A 19749-nucleotide genomic window follows, 5' to 3' on the forward strand; every position below is an offset into this window, starting at 1 on the left:
AAGTAACAAAAGCAAACGTTAACTTCATAATTGCACAATTAAAAAAAAACAATTACAAATCATACACAGTCAAATTAAATGTTGGAAATGTCCGCCGTTAGCTTCTATGCACGCAGCAATTCTTCGACGCATTGACTGTCTAACACGCAAGAAAATTCCCGGAGTGTTCCGAATTATGTCACAAGATACAACAATACGCTCTCTTAATTGGTCAACATTTTCAACTGGAGTAGCATAGACTAGGGTTTTCAGATGGCCCCAAAAGAAAAAATCTAAACAATTAAGTTCGGCAGATCGCAGTGCTTAAGACCTCCTCGACACATCCAACGGTCTGGGTATTCGTCGTCCAAGTATTGGCGAGCAACCAATCTAAAGTGGACCGGAGCTCCATCATGCATAAAGTACATGTTTTGTCTTACTTGAAGCAGTACTTCTTCTAGAAATTGTCAATAATCTGCACCGTTTAATCTGTTCGGTAAAAAATGTGGACCTATCAAATAATCACCGACGATGGCAGCCCAAACATTTACGGAAAATTGTTGCTGATGATGGCCTTCTGAAATTTCATCTGAATTTTCTTCTACCCATATGTAGTTATTGTAAAAATTGAAAATACCATCCTTCTAGAAGGATGCTTCATCGATAAACAGAACTTCGGCTCTAAACTCAGGATTTTAAGCTATTTTGACTTGCATCCATGTACAAAAATCCAATTTTGGCGGAAAATCTCTTGGCAATAAGGCGTGTAGTCTTTGGATATGGTAGAGATACAAAAGTTGCGTTTTCAAAATTCTCCAAACCGCCGAGTGAGATAGGTTTAAGTTGTGAGCAATTTTTCTGGTACTTGTGGTCGGATTTCCATCAATTTCGTTGAGGACAGCCTCTTCTACTTGGGGATTTGCAACTTCCATAGGCCCATTATCAGCAGTATTCCTTTTAAAACTTCCATTTCCCCATAGTCGTTGGTGAAAGCGTAGAAACAAGTTATGGTGTGGTACTGGGCGATCAGGATGCCTTTCTTGACACATCTGCCTTGCTTCTGCCCAATTACCACACGCCATTCCGTAAAGGTAATGCATTTCGCACATTTCAGCGTTTGTGTAATTAATTTTTAATTTTGTAATACAAGTTTACTTTTTGCAGGTACAAACTAATTGTTATTTTGACAGGAGATAGCTTTTTTAAAATTTAAATTTGTGTAGGTCCATGTTTCGGAAGTGGAATATAAGAATTGATATATAATTAAGAAGAAACTCTTTGCTTCCGGTAATATTTATTTATTATATATTTTTGATATATACATATCAATTTCGCTTTGAGCATTTTAACGTGTTCTGTACTTGTGTTGTTTATTACGATAAGACAGCTGATGATGAACATAGTTCGAATCTAGTCCTGTCATTTAAATTAAATAAATGTTACCGGAAGCAAAGAGTTTTTTCTTAATTATACAGGTGTATCTGAATGACTGCAACAAACTTCAAGGGGTGATTCTTTAGTGAATTTTAAGGGTACTTTGATATATGAACCATGGGCGACTTCGGCTCCCCTAAGGAGCTACACCCCTCCAAAAATGGCGGAAAATTTTGGTTTAACTTTTTTTTCTCAAAAACCATAAACGCTAGGAAAATGAAATTTGGGGAATATGTTTAACTCATAATAGGGCATGTTTTGACCCTATTTGTATTTTCAACCTACCCCTCTAAACTACTAAACGTAACCTCCCCCTTTACATTTTTGCTAATATTTTTTTTTATGCAGATGATAAATACATTAAAAAAATGTTATCTAGGTAGATAAAAGTATCCTAAAACTTTTTTTAAAATAGTAGCAAAAATGTAAAGGGGGAGGTTACGTTTAGTAGTTTAGAGGGGTAGGTTGAAAGTACAAATAGGGTCAAAACATGCCCTATTATGAGTTAAACATATTCCCCAAATTTCATTTTCCTAGCGTTTATGGTTTTTGAGAAAAAAAAATTCCGCCATTTTTGGAGGGGTGTAACTCCTTAGGGGAGCCGAAGTCACCCATGGTTCATATATCAAAGTACCCTTAAAATTCACTAAAGAATCACCCCTTGAAGTTTGTTGCAGTCATTCAGATACACCTGTATATCAATTCTTATAAAATTTAAAGCCTACTTGTTAAAAATAAATTATACAATTTTTTACACAGTTTGTTTAATTGTAAAATAAAATTTTTATTTCAAACAATTGACCATGTTTTTCAACATAAAAGTTTTTTTTTTTAGAAAACGGTCAACTTTAGAGCTCGTGCCTTTTTTGTGTAGAAAACATTGACGGTTCAAATCGGCGTCTCAAAACCGTACTTTTTCCAGTGGCGTAGAAGTTGGAAAGAAAAACAATCACTACCCCTTCAAAATCTTCACCAATTATCACATTAAGAAAATGTTTTCCCGCACAAAACTTAGCTTATTATGCCAACAAAATCTAGAATCTAAAATATCTATATCTGGGCCTCAGATCAAAAAAAAAAGGGAAAGTTTCTTTTCAAACATAAATAAAAATTTTAAAGGTCGATCTTGGTATTTATATAAAAAGTCGATTTTCATCAAAAATTAGTGGACACCATTGTCCTATCCCGATACAGCCCCAGAAATTTTGCAGTAGCAGATTCTCTCTTATGTCGAGTGGGCAGATAATAATGTGCAATAATTAATATTGCAGGACAAATCACAAACATGAAAGAAGGTTCAATAACAGACAGTGCCTAAGAATCGTCGTGCTTGATTTTTACATTACACGATCATCGATTATTCTTAACATGTGCTTATCTCTCATTTATTAACATGTATTGAATATTTTATTACATTTATTTGTTTTGTAAGCCTCCAGTGCCATAAAAGTAAGGTTCAAGCAGAAGACTGGAATGACAGATCGTATCAAGGTCCAACAGATCGATCTGAATCATATTTTGTTTCATGTCATTACCGATTTGCCCGAATATTAAATTTTACCGATAAGTTAAACTGTTACCGATCATAAAGTATTTTATTTGTTGGTTTTATTGTTCCATCTACCCCAGCGTTTCTCAACCTGTGGGGCGAGCCCCCCTAGGGGGGCGGCATAATTCTACATGGGGGGTGCCAACACATCAAAATGAAAAAAAAGATAATTACTAATAAAAAATTAAGTAAGTACAGTACACGTTTAAACTAATACACTCGTACTATTACCTAGGTATTTAATTACTATAAATATAATTGTATCAGTAGGTACTGTCAAATGCCAAATGAAACTAATAATGACTCATCAGTACTAAATTAAAAATAGCTATAATGATTATAATTATTAGTGACTCCCTTGGGGCTGTCTCGCACAGCAAAGTTTGTCAAAGGAAGGTTTATATTACAAATAGCCACTCTCAGTTCTTTGGTCTATATTCAGTCGAGACCTATATTTTGTCTTTAAAGCAGCCACCGCAGAAAATCCGGCTTCACAAAGGTAGGATGTTGAAAATGGTAATAATATACGAAATGCTCTTGTTTTCAGTGGAGAAAATTCATCATCCAATCCAGTCCAAAATTCAAGAGAGATTTATTACTAAATTCTCTCTATTACTAAATTTCGCCGCTTGCAGTAAAGTGTATGAAGATTTCTTCTTCTGCAGTTGAGAGACCTTCGTGAGTAGTTCGAAATGGATCCCTAACCCATTCGTAACTTGCTACCAATTTGTCGTCAGCAAGAAAATACTTTTCAAAATTCTGTGCCAACATGGCTAAATGACTTTCTATTGTTACAAGAACAACTTTCACATACTGTTCTTCTTCCTTGTATGTTTTGACATACTCATTCACATTTGCAAACATTTCTAGTTTTTTTTTGTTTCACATTTCTGCTCCACAGCTCTGCGTGTTTGCTCCTTGGAGTTGTAGATTCAGGGTATTTAATTTCTCGAATATATAACCAATTTCATCACAAATAAAGCATCTCGAAACAACAATGTTGAGACCAAAACTCATTTCTTTGGAAACCAGAGCCTTTCTATAGATGGTCGGTGTCCAGGCACATTGCGGAGATTTTTGTTTCACAAGTGCTTGTACGCTTTGGAATCTTCCAGATATTGTACAAGCACCATCGGTGCATATTCCAACGTAATTCTTCCACTCTATGTTTGCCTCATTAATATAATCAATTAAAATATCAAACAAAGCGAGTGCTGTTGCTTTGAGTTATATCGATATGCGATCACAAAACCAGACATCGGCAATTAAATGAGCGTCTTTATTGCTATCTGTTGCGTCGTCAAGCTGAATCGAAAACAATTTGTCACACAACTTTTCAAGAAGCTGATGCTGTACATCTTCGGCTATATCACCAATTCGGCGGACAACAGTATAATTTGAAAGAGATACCTCTTTCAAAGGATTGTAATTGTTTGGCAAAATTATCTCTAAACATAGTTTCTACAATCTCCATCGCAACTGGCAGAATAAGGTCTTCACCAATGGTGTGAGCCTTTTTATATCTGGCTATTTTATATAATACTTTGTAAGAGGCAAGTAAAACTTTTTCGTTCACAAACAAAGTTTTTTTGATGACTAATTTTAATTCAAAGAATTCTCGGGGCTTGTTAACGTACCCACTATGAAGTGTTTCCAAATGGCGTCTAAGATTATTAGGTTTCATGCTGCCAGCTGCCAAAATTTTTAAATAAATGACTCAAAAGAAAGGTAGAGGGGCGCCATAAAAATTGTTATTGAAAATTGGGGCCCGAATACTGAAACGTTGAGAAACGCTGATCTCCCCCTGCTGTCCATTCTATCCAATATACTAATAATATAGGTACTCTTTTTCTATATATCCATTGCTGCCAATATTTTGTATGGTCTAAAAATGATAGCAGCAATTTTGCTAGCTGAAAATAAAAAATCTATCGCTATCACATTTCTTGAATATTTATATGGTCTGATATGACAAATTACATATTAACCCATGTTTGTGTATTGCGTGCCTACTTTTATTTGATGTACTGTTGTCATTTATTGAGAAAAATGAATTTACATTAATTTGTTACTTTCAAACTTTTTAGACAGTAATCAGTTAATTAACAGGATAGCATTTATACATTTTTCAACCACTTCCACAAAGTATTTTTGTAAGCACTGTTAATTGAGCTATTCTTGATGCCTCTTATTATTTTCCAAATCAAACGTTATTTGCTGCCCGGATCATTGATAATAGTTTCATTTTCTTGTCGCGTATTGTTCAATGGTACTCTTTTTTTATGGTCTGTACAGTCTTCTCGTGCCAATATAAGTGTCTCGGTGATTCGCGAATATAAGATAACAGTTTCAAAAGTTAGATGGCTGTCATTATCGATACATGTAAAACAAGCCGGTTCAATTTCTAAACAATCTATTGATATTATTTTTTTAATAAATCTAACAATAAGAACACTTCCGTCTTATTTTTTTATTATTTATAAATATAGTCATTTCGTCAACGTTTAACGGTGTTAAGTGATTCACAACTCTATAAAGCTACATTAAAAAAAAATTAGCACTATAGGAAAAAATCCTTATTTCTGTGTACCGCTCCATTCAATAGCAACTATTTCTAAATCCATATGAATGGCAAACTTTAGATATCAGTTCATTCTTTCGCATTTTAAAATGTTTCAATGCGTATTCTCCTTAAATATCCCAAAACGTATCCGTTCTGTATACACGGTAGCGCAAGTATTTCGATATAATAACTAGTACACCTTTTCATAACTCTTCAATTGCTATCGCCAGCCTTTCTCTCTTGCAAATAGCGGTACTGTCACTAATTTCTAATCTTCAATGATACTTTGATTATTCATTTCCCTGTAGTAAAGAATCTATTTCTATCACATTTCCCCGGATTTTATTATCGAAATTTGTTTATATGGATTTAGTTTTTTATGAAGAATAAATAAAGAACAACCTATGATTCAAAATTATTAGCGGTTATTTCATGATATCATCTTATGGGTTTTTCGGTTTATAATTACCTACTAATTTGGTTTCATTATATTCTCATTTTTTTCTAGCTTTATTCATGCTGTATTTATGACACCTAATTTATGACGTTAAAGCTTTGTTCCAACAAGCGTTTCTGAGTGGTTGAGAACCCGTTATTTTAGTTGTCCATTTCAAATTATGCAATCAAATCTGTCGAAATGTGACGGCATTATTTAATATGTATAACTTGAATGGTGAGTTTCCTACCAGTTAGAAACGCTTGTTGTAATAAAGCTATTAACAACTTCAAAATGTCTATTTTATTTTTCCATTTAGATGCAACAAGTTTTCGCTGACTTAATTTTCTAACAATATATTACCGTTCTTTCATTTAGAAGTCATTTCTTTTGGAAAGTGTCCCCTATTTTCCTACGCGTACCTTTTATATTACTCGATCGAATCAAAACTTCGTTTTTAGTCCTAGTAAACTGTATTTATATCATGCATTAATACAAAATTTTTTCGTTAGCTCATTTCCAATTGAATTTTTTCCAGAGAAATGTTTTGTCTGGTTTATACCCCTCAAAATTTTAATCCATTTCTAAACATTTGGAATCCTAAACTAAAACTAGAAACTAACACTAGACCTAAAACTAGGAACTTTCTGCTCAAGCTGTGAGTCTTTTGAAAAAGTGATTGACGTTTCGGATGCCATGTTGCAACCTTCTTCAGAAACAAATTCGACGTGATTTCGAGTTCACTTCGTTCTTGATTAACAACTATGAAAACCTTCGTACTTATATTTGGTATCCTAGTTTCATCAAAAGCTTTAATTAAATACGGTTTCATGTTTTTCTGTCACCAACATATTTTCATGATTTCAAAAGTTTCAAGATCGAAAAAGGACTTTAAATCTGTTTTTAGACATAACTGGTTATTAGGAATTTATTGTACGTATTCTGACTATCGTCACTATCTTCTATCGATATTCTCTTTGATATTTTTAAACATTGTCGCTATTTTTCTCAACATCGTCAATGGCATCTTCCGACATAATTGTTGACATCTCTTAATACTATCTTTTCCTCTCTATACATATATAGTTCCTTACCATCATCGTCTATTTATATTTCTCAATATAAGCCCTGTTATATGTAAACATCATCTCTGATATACATATATTTCAATATCACCCTTGGTCTCCCTCAAGATTGTCTATGACATCAGAATTTCCCTTACGTGTCGTTTAAACATTATCCTGACAGCCATTAACAGATTTTCCAAAATCTATTAAAATCACCCTCCAACATCCTCACTGATCTTTCGCAGCATCTTCTATAGCATCTTGAGATTTCTCGACCATCTCCTAATAATATATTTCTTGGCATCTCCCAATACTATTCTATTCTCTTTCATAACCTTTTGTCATCGTCTAGCAGTACGATCTTTGGTTTCCTTATTATTATTATTCTGTCGTCACCTCAACGTATAAGATCTATTGTAACTTTAGCCCTCCAAAAGTTTAGGACAAATATAGGTCCTTAATGAACCTTAGTATTGCTCCAAGGTCTTGTTACTTTATGTCAGTAGGTGTCAAAAGTGCGTTACCAAAAATTTTGTGTCTTAGACAACGTAATTACACAGTATATGTTTAGTAGTTTCTGACTCGTCGTTGCAAAGTCGACAAGTTTGATCCTCAGCTTGTCCAATGCGAAAGAGGTGGAATTTTATGGGCGCATGACCGGCCAGGAAACTTGAGAGCGTCCTTAGATCTCCTTTGCTTAGACATAAAACCTCTTTGGTTTTGTTTTGCTACGGAGTCATCATACTCCTCGCTTATCTGTGACCTGGAATTCTTTCCAGTGTAAGGCTACCTTTGTGTCCTCTCAACTGTTGATTATTTGTTTTAGGTGACTTTTTTGTAGTTCATAACCGGGTTGGGGTCCAATGAAGAGCGTTTTCGGTGTCTCTTTGGCCAGCTTGTCCGACTTCTCATTACCCTCAATGTCTCTGTGACCTGGAACCCACCATAGAGTAACATCATTGCCCCTAGCGAGTTCTCTTAGGTTGCTGGTACACTCTCTGATTAGTGTGGAATCACACGTGTAAGCCTGAATTGCCTTTAGGACAGCCCGACCGTCTGTGAAAGTGTTTATTGATGCTCCTTTTTGTCCCTTTTGTAGGTTAAAAGCGGCGCAAAGTTTATAGCAAGAACTTCTGCTTAAAAAATGATTATGTCCGAGTTGAGGGACAATTTAATGCGGCTATTTGGTCCACTAATGCCCATGGCTACTCCGGATCCAACTGTCTTTGAGGTCTTTATCTTTGGTTAGCCATAATGGCTATTTTCCTCACCTTGACTATGTGGAAGTGCCAGTTTAATTTACTGTCTAGTATAACCCCTAGGTATTTGACTTCTGTTTTGAGGTTAATAGTTCTGTCTTCAGTGGAGGTGCTCTTAATTGTAGCTTCCTTCTCCGAGTGAAAGGGAATGTTTCGATTTTGTTAGTCATTAATATCCTCGAATATCAGCTATGGCGACAAATTTTCCATCAATTATCAACATAGCCCTTGGTATTGCTGAATGGTGTCTCTGAATCTTTCATCATTATTCATGATATCTATCAGCATTATTTCTAATATCAAAAATTTTCATCACTTATTATCCTACAGATTTCTCGGCATTATACTGATCGGTCTCAACATCTTCCCCAATATCAACTTTATGCTTGATATCATTAAGCATCATTCTTGATCTCTCAATATCATCCCTGATTATAGATATTGACATATTTTTACAGCTACATCTTAAGTGTGATTTTAGTTTTTAGTTAAGTTGCATTTCTACTTGCTTCGACTACAATAACTTGGAACCATGAAAAAGTGTAGAATAGAACAACTGATTACTGCTTTTAGTATCATCATCAAATAAAAATGCGGTTTGGTCGATACCAATGATATTGTCTTAGTTCTTGAAAACAATCGCTCCCTATAATTCTTTTTTTTCGTCTATATTATTAATAGTTGCTCTATTCAAGTCTATTCACTGAATATGTTTAAAGTTCACCATTTTCTTAAAAATCTTAACAGATCGGTAGTTTCTTAAGGATCTTTCTTATTTACTAAGAAACAACTAACAAAATAACAGAATTCTTTTTCAAGGGTTAAAGCATGCAGTTTAATTATTGTTGCTGGCATATGCTAGAAATGATGATCGTTATGTGGAATACGTTGTAGTCATCCTGGTAGCTTGAAGAAGAACTTATGTGGGCCTCTAATGTTATTATGTTTTAAATTTTGATGCGAAACGCATTTAGGTAGTATAAAATGACTGCATTAGCTACTGCAATATTAGCAAGTAGTATTTTGTTATTTAGATTTTATAACTTATAAAGTAGCTGCGATGGTGTGGTTATCTATAGGAAATACAAGGCAATTTTAATGTTTTATAACAAATTAATTAAATGGGAAACTTTACATGTACTACCCTTCATCGTCTTGTAGGCATAGTCAGGTTTGATAAAAAGAATTACCATCAATAGAAATTTCAAATTAATTGTGCATATTAAAAGTTTAGGTGGTGTATAAAATCACTAAGACCGTTTTTAACAATTTTGACAATTTTTAAGATGTAGCAAAAACATTCATTATTGGATAGATATCAAGATTCGACGTCACAAAAGGTATTGTAAATGTTCACAGGATGTAGATACACAATATAAAGATACACAGAATGAGCACAAGTAGATATCACACATGCTCTAACAAACTAAGTGCTTTCACTATAACTTATTGTAGCAACAACATCTCATTCAGAGATTGGATGGACAATCTTATTACCGTAGAGTATATCCAGTTAACATACATTTAATGTAGTAAAGCGGTTTTTTTGTGATGTCTTACAGCGAATTTGTTATTACATTATTCTTACATTGTTCTAAAACAATTTCTTTTAATGATTCATGACAAAATTGTTATACAAACATCTACATATCTACAAACTATTTCTAAAAACAGCCACTATACAGCAATTTTGAATAAAATTAAGAAATAATTGTCTAGATATTAACTTGTACTTTTCATGAATCACTAATTATTATTATTATCTTATATACTTTTTCAATTTTTGACATTTTCAATCTTGGCAAGTTTTGTTTTGTTAAATGTTGAGGTAATCATTCAGTTTATAAAATTAGAAACACCAACCTTATCTTAATAGGAGCGAAATTTATTTTTTTCCACTTGTGGGTGGTATTCTATCAACATGGTGGGAAGTATATGAATTCTATTGTGTTAATTTAAGTCGGCGTTGTGAGGGTTAGGTTTGGTTTACGGTCAATGGATGAGGTGGTGGATGAAATATGGTCGAACATGGATAAATAGAACTCCTTTAAAATTTCACTCATACAGGTATGTCTTTGGGGGTTTGATCGTGGTAGCGAGAGTGAAAGAATCATTCCAGGTTGCTCTTGGTGAATATTTATTTACAAATGGTTACCCTCGCAAATCACGTTAAATTTACTTTTTCGATATGTGGTGTATTTTTTGTAGCAATCCAGATAAACGCTACAGAACCAGATATGTGTTACAATACCAACAATATAATGGTTCAACCCCCTTTATAGATTCTTTCAGAATAAAAAAGAAATAAAACCAAATAAATAATGTTTTCTCTAAACTATTTAATAAATTACAAATTAGATCAGAGACAGACATTTGAAAAATACTCCAACAACCCAAAAACGTACTAAAAAGTGTTTGTTGACTTAATATCTTTTCTGATTCGAATTCCAGGTGCAAATATATATTCGCAAATGATCCGATGTTCAAGGCTTTAGGGTTGGATTTGGCTTATGTTGGTTGCTTCACTTCGATGATTAAGTTGGGAAAAATTAAATTTAGATTCAGATAATTGAAACAGAATTATTTACGTTAAATTTACTTTTTCGATATGTGGTGTATTTTTTGTAGCAATCCAGATAAACGCTACAGAACCAGATATGTGTTACAATACCAACAATATAATGGTTCAACCCCCTTTATAGATTCTTTCAGAATAAAAAAGAAATAAAACCAAATAAATAATGTTTTCTCTAAACTATTTAATAAATTACAAATTAGATCAGAGACAGACATTTGAAAAATACTCCAACAACCCAAAAACGTACTAAAAATGTTTGTTGACTTAATATCTTTTCTGATTCGAATTCCAGGTGCAAATATATATTCGCAAATGATCCGATGTTCAAGGCTTTAGGGTTGGATTTGGCTTGGTTGCTTCACTTCGATGATTAAGTTGGGAAAAATTAAATTTAGATTCAGATAATTGAAACAGAATTATATTTTCAAATGACTTTTAATACCAAATTTGTGTTTTAATCGTGATGTAGGCAATTTAAATTTCAATAAAAATTTAATAGTATTTTTTATGAAAAGAAGACTATGGCATTTTCGACTATTCATACATACTTGGTATGCATCAATGCAACCAGTCAATAACACTGTTTATACGTATCGTACTCGGTCGTAAACAATGACGGGAGCTTTGTTAAATATGAATTGAGACTTACAGTGAATGTTGGTGAAAGTAATATTAAAAGCCAATTTATTTTAAATTCCTAAAACATCACAGAAGTTACGTATGTGAATACCAAATCGTTAACGATTCGCCTGTCATTCTTTCTTCGAACAGCGCTATATCAATTTGCTTTATTACCCCAATTAATACGCCCATACACAAACTAAAAAAACTTAAAACATCGGTTATCCTGTTTTTAGATTTAGTGGCATTACTAAATGCTCAAGTTTAACCTTTCAATAAGATCAAAATCAAAATGTTCCCAGATGTTAAAACTAAAAACACATCATTCATAAAATTATATTTGTTACAAGTAATTGTTCATAAAAATTTTATTATGTTCATCAGGTGTAGTACCAATTAAAATGAAAGTTAATTAAATCTTTAATTAAATTTTAAGGAAAACCATAAGTATTTTCCTCAAAAAACATTTAAAAACTATACCTAATAGTCGAAAAGCTAATTTATGTATAGACCGACCATCTTTTATTTAAATTAGCTATTAAACTGTTTTAAAGATAAGCTATGGTAACATGCAAAAGATGATTCTGGTCATTTACATATTAAGCATTTGAAATCTGATACTGACAGCTGATTTACATAAGAAATAGTCCCAATGTATATGACTAAGTAATGTGGAGACCGATTATTAATATACAGGTACGCCATAATCAATAATCTATACGTTTTAACAAGTTCAATAACTTCATTCTGGGGCAATCGTAATTTTGTGAAGGTGTACTTTTATACAGCTCGCAATGTTCGCCTCAGCATACGATCTGATATTCAAATTGCAAAGGCATGGTGCTGTGAAAATATCTTTAGACACTACTATATTGATGCTCTAAGTGATGATTTTGTATTGTTTTTTAGAGTTTACAAATCCGATATGTAAACATTTTAGACCAATTTTAAAGACGTTAACCAATTACAAACTATTTTAACGTTTAGTTTTAAAGCGCGTAGGTTGCAATCATAAACACAGTTTAAAACATTGTGTTTAAGCACTCACTGAAGTACAGAAGTTGTCAGTAAAGTCCCAACAACGAAACTTTATCTTCATCTTAACACTGAAGACACATTTTTAAACCTTTTCCAAAAAAACGGGAGCCATTGAGCAGTTGTCTTTGCATTGGAGAGCCAAATAACACAAGTTTACAAATTCGGGTCAACTTTTGGACCCGAGCAGATGAGAACGATTCTTAACGTTATTTCGTTATTTGATGCCCTGAACTCAGATCTTCAATCTGTGTGTCCAGATTGGTTCTAGTTTTCGAGTTTGCGCCTGCGCTCTTATAACGGCTGTCAGCTGACCTTCTGTGATTTAGCTTGGGAACGTGTGAAAATGCAGAGACAACGTTGCAAAGTCGCTTCAAAGTGTTTTTGTTACGTTTGTAGATGTTCTATGCTCGGAAAACGTGGAAAAATCATGACAAATGCACTCAAAGATGCGTATTTGCAGTACATTGGTTTTGCTGTAGTAAACACTGACAAGCCATGGGTATCGAAATTGTTTTGTAACGCGTGCACAACAAAGCTGTACAAGTGGTCACTTGGTGAAAAATGTATACTTTTCATTTTCTGTGCCAACGTTATGGAGAGAACAGAAAAATCATCTAGATGATTACTACTTTTGCTCGATGAATGTCGTCGATATAAATGCAAAAAAACTAGCACAGTATAAATATCCTGACGTATCATCAGTGTCGAAGCCAGTTCCACGTACGGACAGTGATCTATTGCCAATTTGTCTAGGTATAAGTGCAAAAAATGCCCTAAGAACTACGTCTTCATCACTAGCGAGCAAAGAAAGCGATTTCGGTATGGAAAAAATGCATTTAATTTTGCAAAGTGAACTGAGTGATTTGATTCGCTATTTGAATTTATCGAAACAAAAACCAGAGTTGCTTGCATCACGGTTGCAGGAATGGAAACATCTTGACCCTAAAACACAAGTCACTATATACAGAAATAGAAACCGCGCGATTTTACTGTTTTTCAAAAAAGAAAACGACATGTGTTTCTGCAATGACATCAAAGGTGTATTTGATGTGATGAATACACCATATGATCGAAATGAATGGCGTTTGATCATAGATGGTTCTAACTACAGTTTGAAGGCGGCTCAAACCATCCATTCCGATTGCTTATCATGCAGTACAAACTCGGGAATGCTATGAGTCATAGCATTCCCGAGTAGGCATTGTGTCATAGCCTATGACACAATGCGTACAATTTTGGCCAAGATCAAATACAATGAGCATCACTGGAAAATTTGAAGCGATCTAAAGGTTGAGAAATAAATTAATTGTACTTAATTTCGAAATATATATTAATCTATTTATACATTCATTATGGGTCATTGGTCTATTGGTTGGGATGCAATCTGGATTCACGATATTTTGCTATTTTTTGTGTCCGTGGGACAGCCGTGCAGTTGATCATCATTATGTGAGAAAGGTGTGGCCGAGTCGTACCCATTATGAGCCAGCACCTTTCTACCTCCCACCACCAACCCTCGCATTTGCCCCTTCCCCAATCTATCCTCCAGGTCCGCCGTATACAGTGCAAACAGACTTGGGCTCAGCGGACATCCTGGAAAATGTAGTTAGTTAAATCACTTCGATCTTATTTCTGAAGAAGGTTGCAACATGGCATTCGAAACGTCAAACACTCCGGGAATTCTTGAGATATAGTAAATGTTATACTGAAAACGCCTGCTAAAATGCCTTCTAAAGCTCGGAGGAATTAGGAAATGCTTTTTGGTCCTACTCCTAGTGAAGGAAAAGTTGAAACTAACACCTCCACGCAAAGAGGTGAGTAACATTAACGCAAGTAGAGAGCGAGCAATCACCGATATAAGTGATCCAACTTCAACTATGATGCACTACAAAAAAGTTTGAAGTAGGTATTATATGCGAGCGAACGCGAGTGATCCCTAGAATCTACATACATCACGAATTTTTATTGCTAATGACGCATAGTTTGTTTATGCATAACATAATGGTGAATATTTCATTTGAAGTTTATTTGAGTTTTATCTATGATTTTAACTGTTATTTAATATGGTTAGTTCAGCAAAAAAACAAAAAGTGCAAGATAGAAAGAGTATCAGAGAATTTCAAACTTGGTGGACAGAGAAATATGGCATGATTAGTAAAGGTGACAATGCGGTTTGTGTTTTATGTTCTGGAACATCGTCTGTGAAACGGCATTTTGAAACAAATCACAAATCCGTTAGTCAAAAAAGCGAACCAGAGCAAAAAGAATTAATTGCAAGTGCATTGATAGACAGAAATAAACAGTCAACATCTATGACTAAATATGTTCGCAAAAATTGTCATACAAGCGCGGCAAGTTACGCGGCTACAAATGTCATTGCTCGGCGTAAACCTTTTCAAGAAGGAGAGTTTTCGAAGGAAGTCTGGTTAGCATGCGCGCCCTCTCTTTTTTGATGATTTCGATAATAAAGAGAAGATAATTTTGCGCATCAAAGATACTCCTCTGTCCAGAAACACAATAAAAGAAAGAATCTTAAAACTGGCCGAAAATGTAACAGATCAACAAAAAAATGACATTAGCTCTGCTTCTTTTATATCGCTATGTCTCGACAAAAGCACTGACGTCGCTAATTCTGCTCGTTTAGCTGTTTTTGCTCAATATTACGTTGGAAAGGAAGAATTAATTGCGATCAAATCGTTGATGAACTGATGTTGCTCCAAGTATGGTGGGTAAAAGAAATGGTTTCATAAGTTTATTTCAAACAGACGTAGGGCATTCGATTCTTCAATTATTCCACTGCATCATTCACCAACAAGCCTTGTGTGCTAAGAGTGGTTTAACATCTCTTGATAATGTAATAGTGGCAATCACAAAAATAATCAACCTCATCTCGTCGCAGGCTTTAAACAGGCGAAAGTTCGATGCTTTATTAGATGAAGTCAACTCGGTGTACAATGGCTTAATTATGTACAATAATGTTCGCTGGTTGAGTCGCGGGAACGTACTTAAAAGATTTGTTGATTGCTTGGAAGAAATCAGACTGTTTCTGCAAAATGAGGGAAAAGTTGAAGAATAGTTGTGGCTTTCAAAATTGATATTTTTTACAGATCTATGCCAACATTTAAATAATTGTGAGTTTACACATGCATGGATTTAGTGGCGCCAATAAAAACTGGCGCGCCAGTAAATTTAAATTGCATGTGTAAACATCAACTGGCATGCAAGTTGAAACCATGCATGCATGGATCGGAAAAGTCTGCACCCTTCTGAAATTACTGGCACCAGTGATGAGTCTAAAACATGTAACCATGGCAACATAGGTGAGTGTCCACAAAAATACAAAATTTTTTAATGTCAAATTTAGGTTATGTTTCATTGCATTCAAATTAAATCCCAATTACGTTAACACATTCAACGATAACGTATAATTATCCACCTTAAACCTAGAATATATCTATTTTCCTTTCGGTTTAGGTTCTAATTTGTGTATATAGTTGTAGTTTATATAATTTATATACATTTTATTATACTGTAATAAAATTTCTTGAAAACTATGAATCTTATCCGTGTTTATGGGATGTACATAGCAGTGCTTATAAAAACAAAGACGGTCGAGAAAACGCGTATCAAAAACTTTGCGAATTAATGGATATTGAAGGCTTTGAAATTGCTGAAGTGAAGCAAAAATACGTTCTATTAGAAATGCGTATGCTTTAGAATTAGCGAAAATTAAGAAAAGCCAACATTCCGGAGCAGGTACGGATGAATCATACAAACCAAAAGTGCCATGGTTTGCGGTAGCGGACAGAATTTTGAAGCATGTTGTACAAATAAGAGAAACACAGGCATCACAACAATTTTTTAACAAAAAAAATTTGTTAAAAATTTAATTATTTACATTCTATTGATTATTTATGATTTTCATTTGCCAAGGGACAGCTCCGTCACCTATAAACCAATCAGCTAACTTATTTCTGAGCTCTGCAGCTTTTTTAGAATAATTACGGCTCTCCGCTCTGATCTTAAATCTGTGAGTCCTTGACTTTGAATTTCGTGTCTCCACAGACCTTCTACTAGTCTACCATTTTCAAAATCTTCAACGGTTACACTGTTTCTGGTTATATATCCATCAGATGCTCTTCCGTTTGCACCCACATCTATATATTCAAAACAGTATTGGTCATCAACTAATGCAAGGAGTATAATACTGAACGTTCCCTTGTAGTTGTAAAATTCTGAACCTGAATGGAAAGGTCTAAAGCTTTGGAAAATTCCACCGTGTGGAAAATCCTTGAATAATATTCTTCCATTCTTGTTCAGAGCTTGGCACCTGAAAATAATAACTTTAAAAATACTTACTAAAGTTTATTTTTAAAGATATCGAGTTTTTATTATGTATTTATTTTTAGGAAATTGAATCAGAATCACAACTGAATAATTTTCTAGAAAATACGCAGTCAGCAACTATCGAGATACTGCCGTCTTCCCCGAATGAGTCATCTGTGGCCAGAAAACCAATCGCACAAAAACTAACTTCGAACTTTGCAGTCCCAAAGAGAGTTCGAAAAAGGACAAGTAGCACCGATCGGGCTATACAAGGGCTACAGGAAATTGTACAGAAATTAGATGAAAAGCCTAAGAGAGAAGAGGACAATGAGTTTGATTGTTTTGGCAAGTCAGTGGCTTCTTCGTTGAAAAAGCTACCAGAATCAGTTGCTTTGGAATCAATGGAGTACATACAATCGTATCTTGTACGACGACGGTTGACGATGACTTTAATTTACGTTTCAATCCTCAGCAAGAACAGTCAGATCTGCTTTTACAGGCAATAAATACTTCATCGTATGACGACAATAATTAAGAAATTTTTGTATTTGTTAGCATTATTTAACCGCAATTACAAACGTTGGATTTCTATCTTCTGTGGTTTATTATGTATCTGCTTACCTTAATAAAGTCTTTTAACGCATCATAAATGGCTTGGCAAACTTCAGGGATAAAATTTGAAATTGTGGATTTTGGGACACGATACAAATATTGCAATGAAGCGAAAGAATCTCCTGTTGCGAGATATCTTAATGTTACTTCCAATTTTAATTGTGGTGTTAACGCATCTCTCATGTGGGTATCCATTTTTATAATACGTTGCGTCACACAATCCAGAAGAATATCAAAATTTTGCTTCGTTATTCGTAAATGGTTTTTATAGCTTGCATCTTGAATCTTCTGCTGCGAGTTCTGGTAAAAGTTTTGCAGAAGCACCCAAAGTAGGTCGACGACCAATCCATGGTTTAACCCAGACGACCTTTTCTTCGTTTCTTTTTCTGCATTTCCTTTATCTTTTTTTCCACTAAAAGTTTGGCTACTATTTTGCATGTTTCGTAAAGCTCATTCAACATATTGCACTCTGTGCAATACACTTTAAAAATGAAACGTATTTTTTACATGTGCCACTAGCGTGGCACATCTAATGTAAACCTTTACTGGCATGCAAGTAGAACTGGCGCAACTACTGGAGCCACTAAATCCATGCATGTCTAAGCTCACCTTAAGTTAAACATTCAAGGCATAAATAAAACAATTATCGTCATGGTAGATCTCACTCGCGCTTTTGAGACTAACCTGCAAGTTTTCAGGAACGATGTTATCAGAACAAACCTAAGTATTTTCCAAATTTTAAAAAATATATCAACGATTTGGAAATACATGAGAAACCACACGAAGAAAAAATTGGTGAACAATTTATTTCTGTGATTGATTCTTCAATCTGGGAATGTTCATCGAGATTTTCTTAAAGAATTATCGGAAATACTCAAGCTTATTATGTACCCTGATGTGACGTCATTGGATAAACTGAATTTGTCCCAATTGGATTGGTTGGAAATTGAAGAATTTGAAATGCAGCTGATTGATTTCCAGTCTTGTTCAATATGGATTCAAAAATTTATTGAAAAAGTTAGAATTAATTGAAACAGAAAGAGTGACAAGTAATATAAGTGAAAATGCTAATAACAAAATTCTGGAAATATGGAATGCGTTACCAGACACATTTAATTGTTTGAAGAAGCTGGCTCATGCGAGTCATTATTTTCAGAGATAAATAACATTAAAGACTCGGTTAGAAACTGTTTGACAGATGACTCCAGTTCAGCAGGCATTCTGCTAAAAGTAACATCTTACAACCCTAACATATGTTATTTGTCATCTAATCTGCAACAACAGAAGTCACACTCATTTTACTTTAATTTAAATTACGCGTATAATTAAAACATTGCAAAATGATCCTTTTTTTTGTAGTAAATAAAGAGTTTTGAGTTGACAGTATTTATTACTATTATATTCCCAATAATCACAGTCAAAATTTTTTATGGCACGTCTATAATCACATTAAACATTTTTTATACGTAAAGGTGCGCCATCCCTAACCTAAGGGATGGCATAAAAGCTTGACAGAAGAAGAAAATAGAAATCCACAAAAGATGTGTTATGGTATTATGATTTCCAATGCAATAGAAACTTTTCCATGTCCTAAAAGAAAAAAATACAATATTTAGACTAAATTCATTTCTTGTTAACAGGAATATAACAACCAGCTATAACTTTCTTTGCTTACATTTTCTGACAATTTTGCCTTATTGTTCACAAGAAATACTAGAATTTGAAGATCTTTTAAAGCTGTTAGATTCTCTTTCTCTGTTAAAATTAATTACCACATGTTTTTCTTATAAAAAGAGAAAAAGCAGTATTTGGTCAAAGAAAGACACCGTATTATTAGTAAAGTAAATTACTTACCAGTTTTCCAGTATATTAGGTTTTAAATACACTATTTAAAGTCACAGTAACACACCTAAAATAACTCGTAAATCGAAAAGAAACAATTGGGTCCTCTCAACGTTTTATATAGATTGTAATCTGACTCCAAAATGTATTGGACAAATTAACTTTATTATTAATTGCTAAACAATTAAATACTAAAATTGTATAATCTAAATAACGAAGTATAAGAATGTTTACTATTATACGTATTCGTTTTAAAATCGCAACATATCATTCGCGGAAATATGAAAATAACCAGAAGATAGGGATAGGCGAATACAATGATAATTAAAATTGTATTAATAGGAACGAGGATGATATCGAGTTAGAACCGCGAACACGCGCCACCGCCTTAATAAGGAAGTTTGAAATGAACAATTTTAAAACGAGGCGTTTTAATTTTTTTAAT

This window comes from Onthophagus taurus, chromosome 7 (assembly GCF_036711975.1).
Source record: "Onthophagus taurus isolate NC chromosome 7, IU_Otau_3.0, whole genome shotgun sequence".
NCBI lineage: Eukaryota > Metazoa > Arthropoda > Insecta > Coleoptera > Scarabaeidae > Onthophagus > Onthophagus taurus.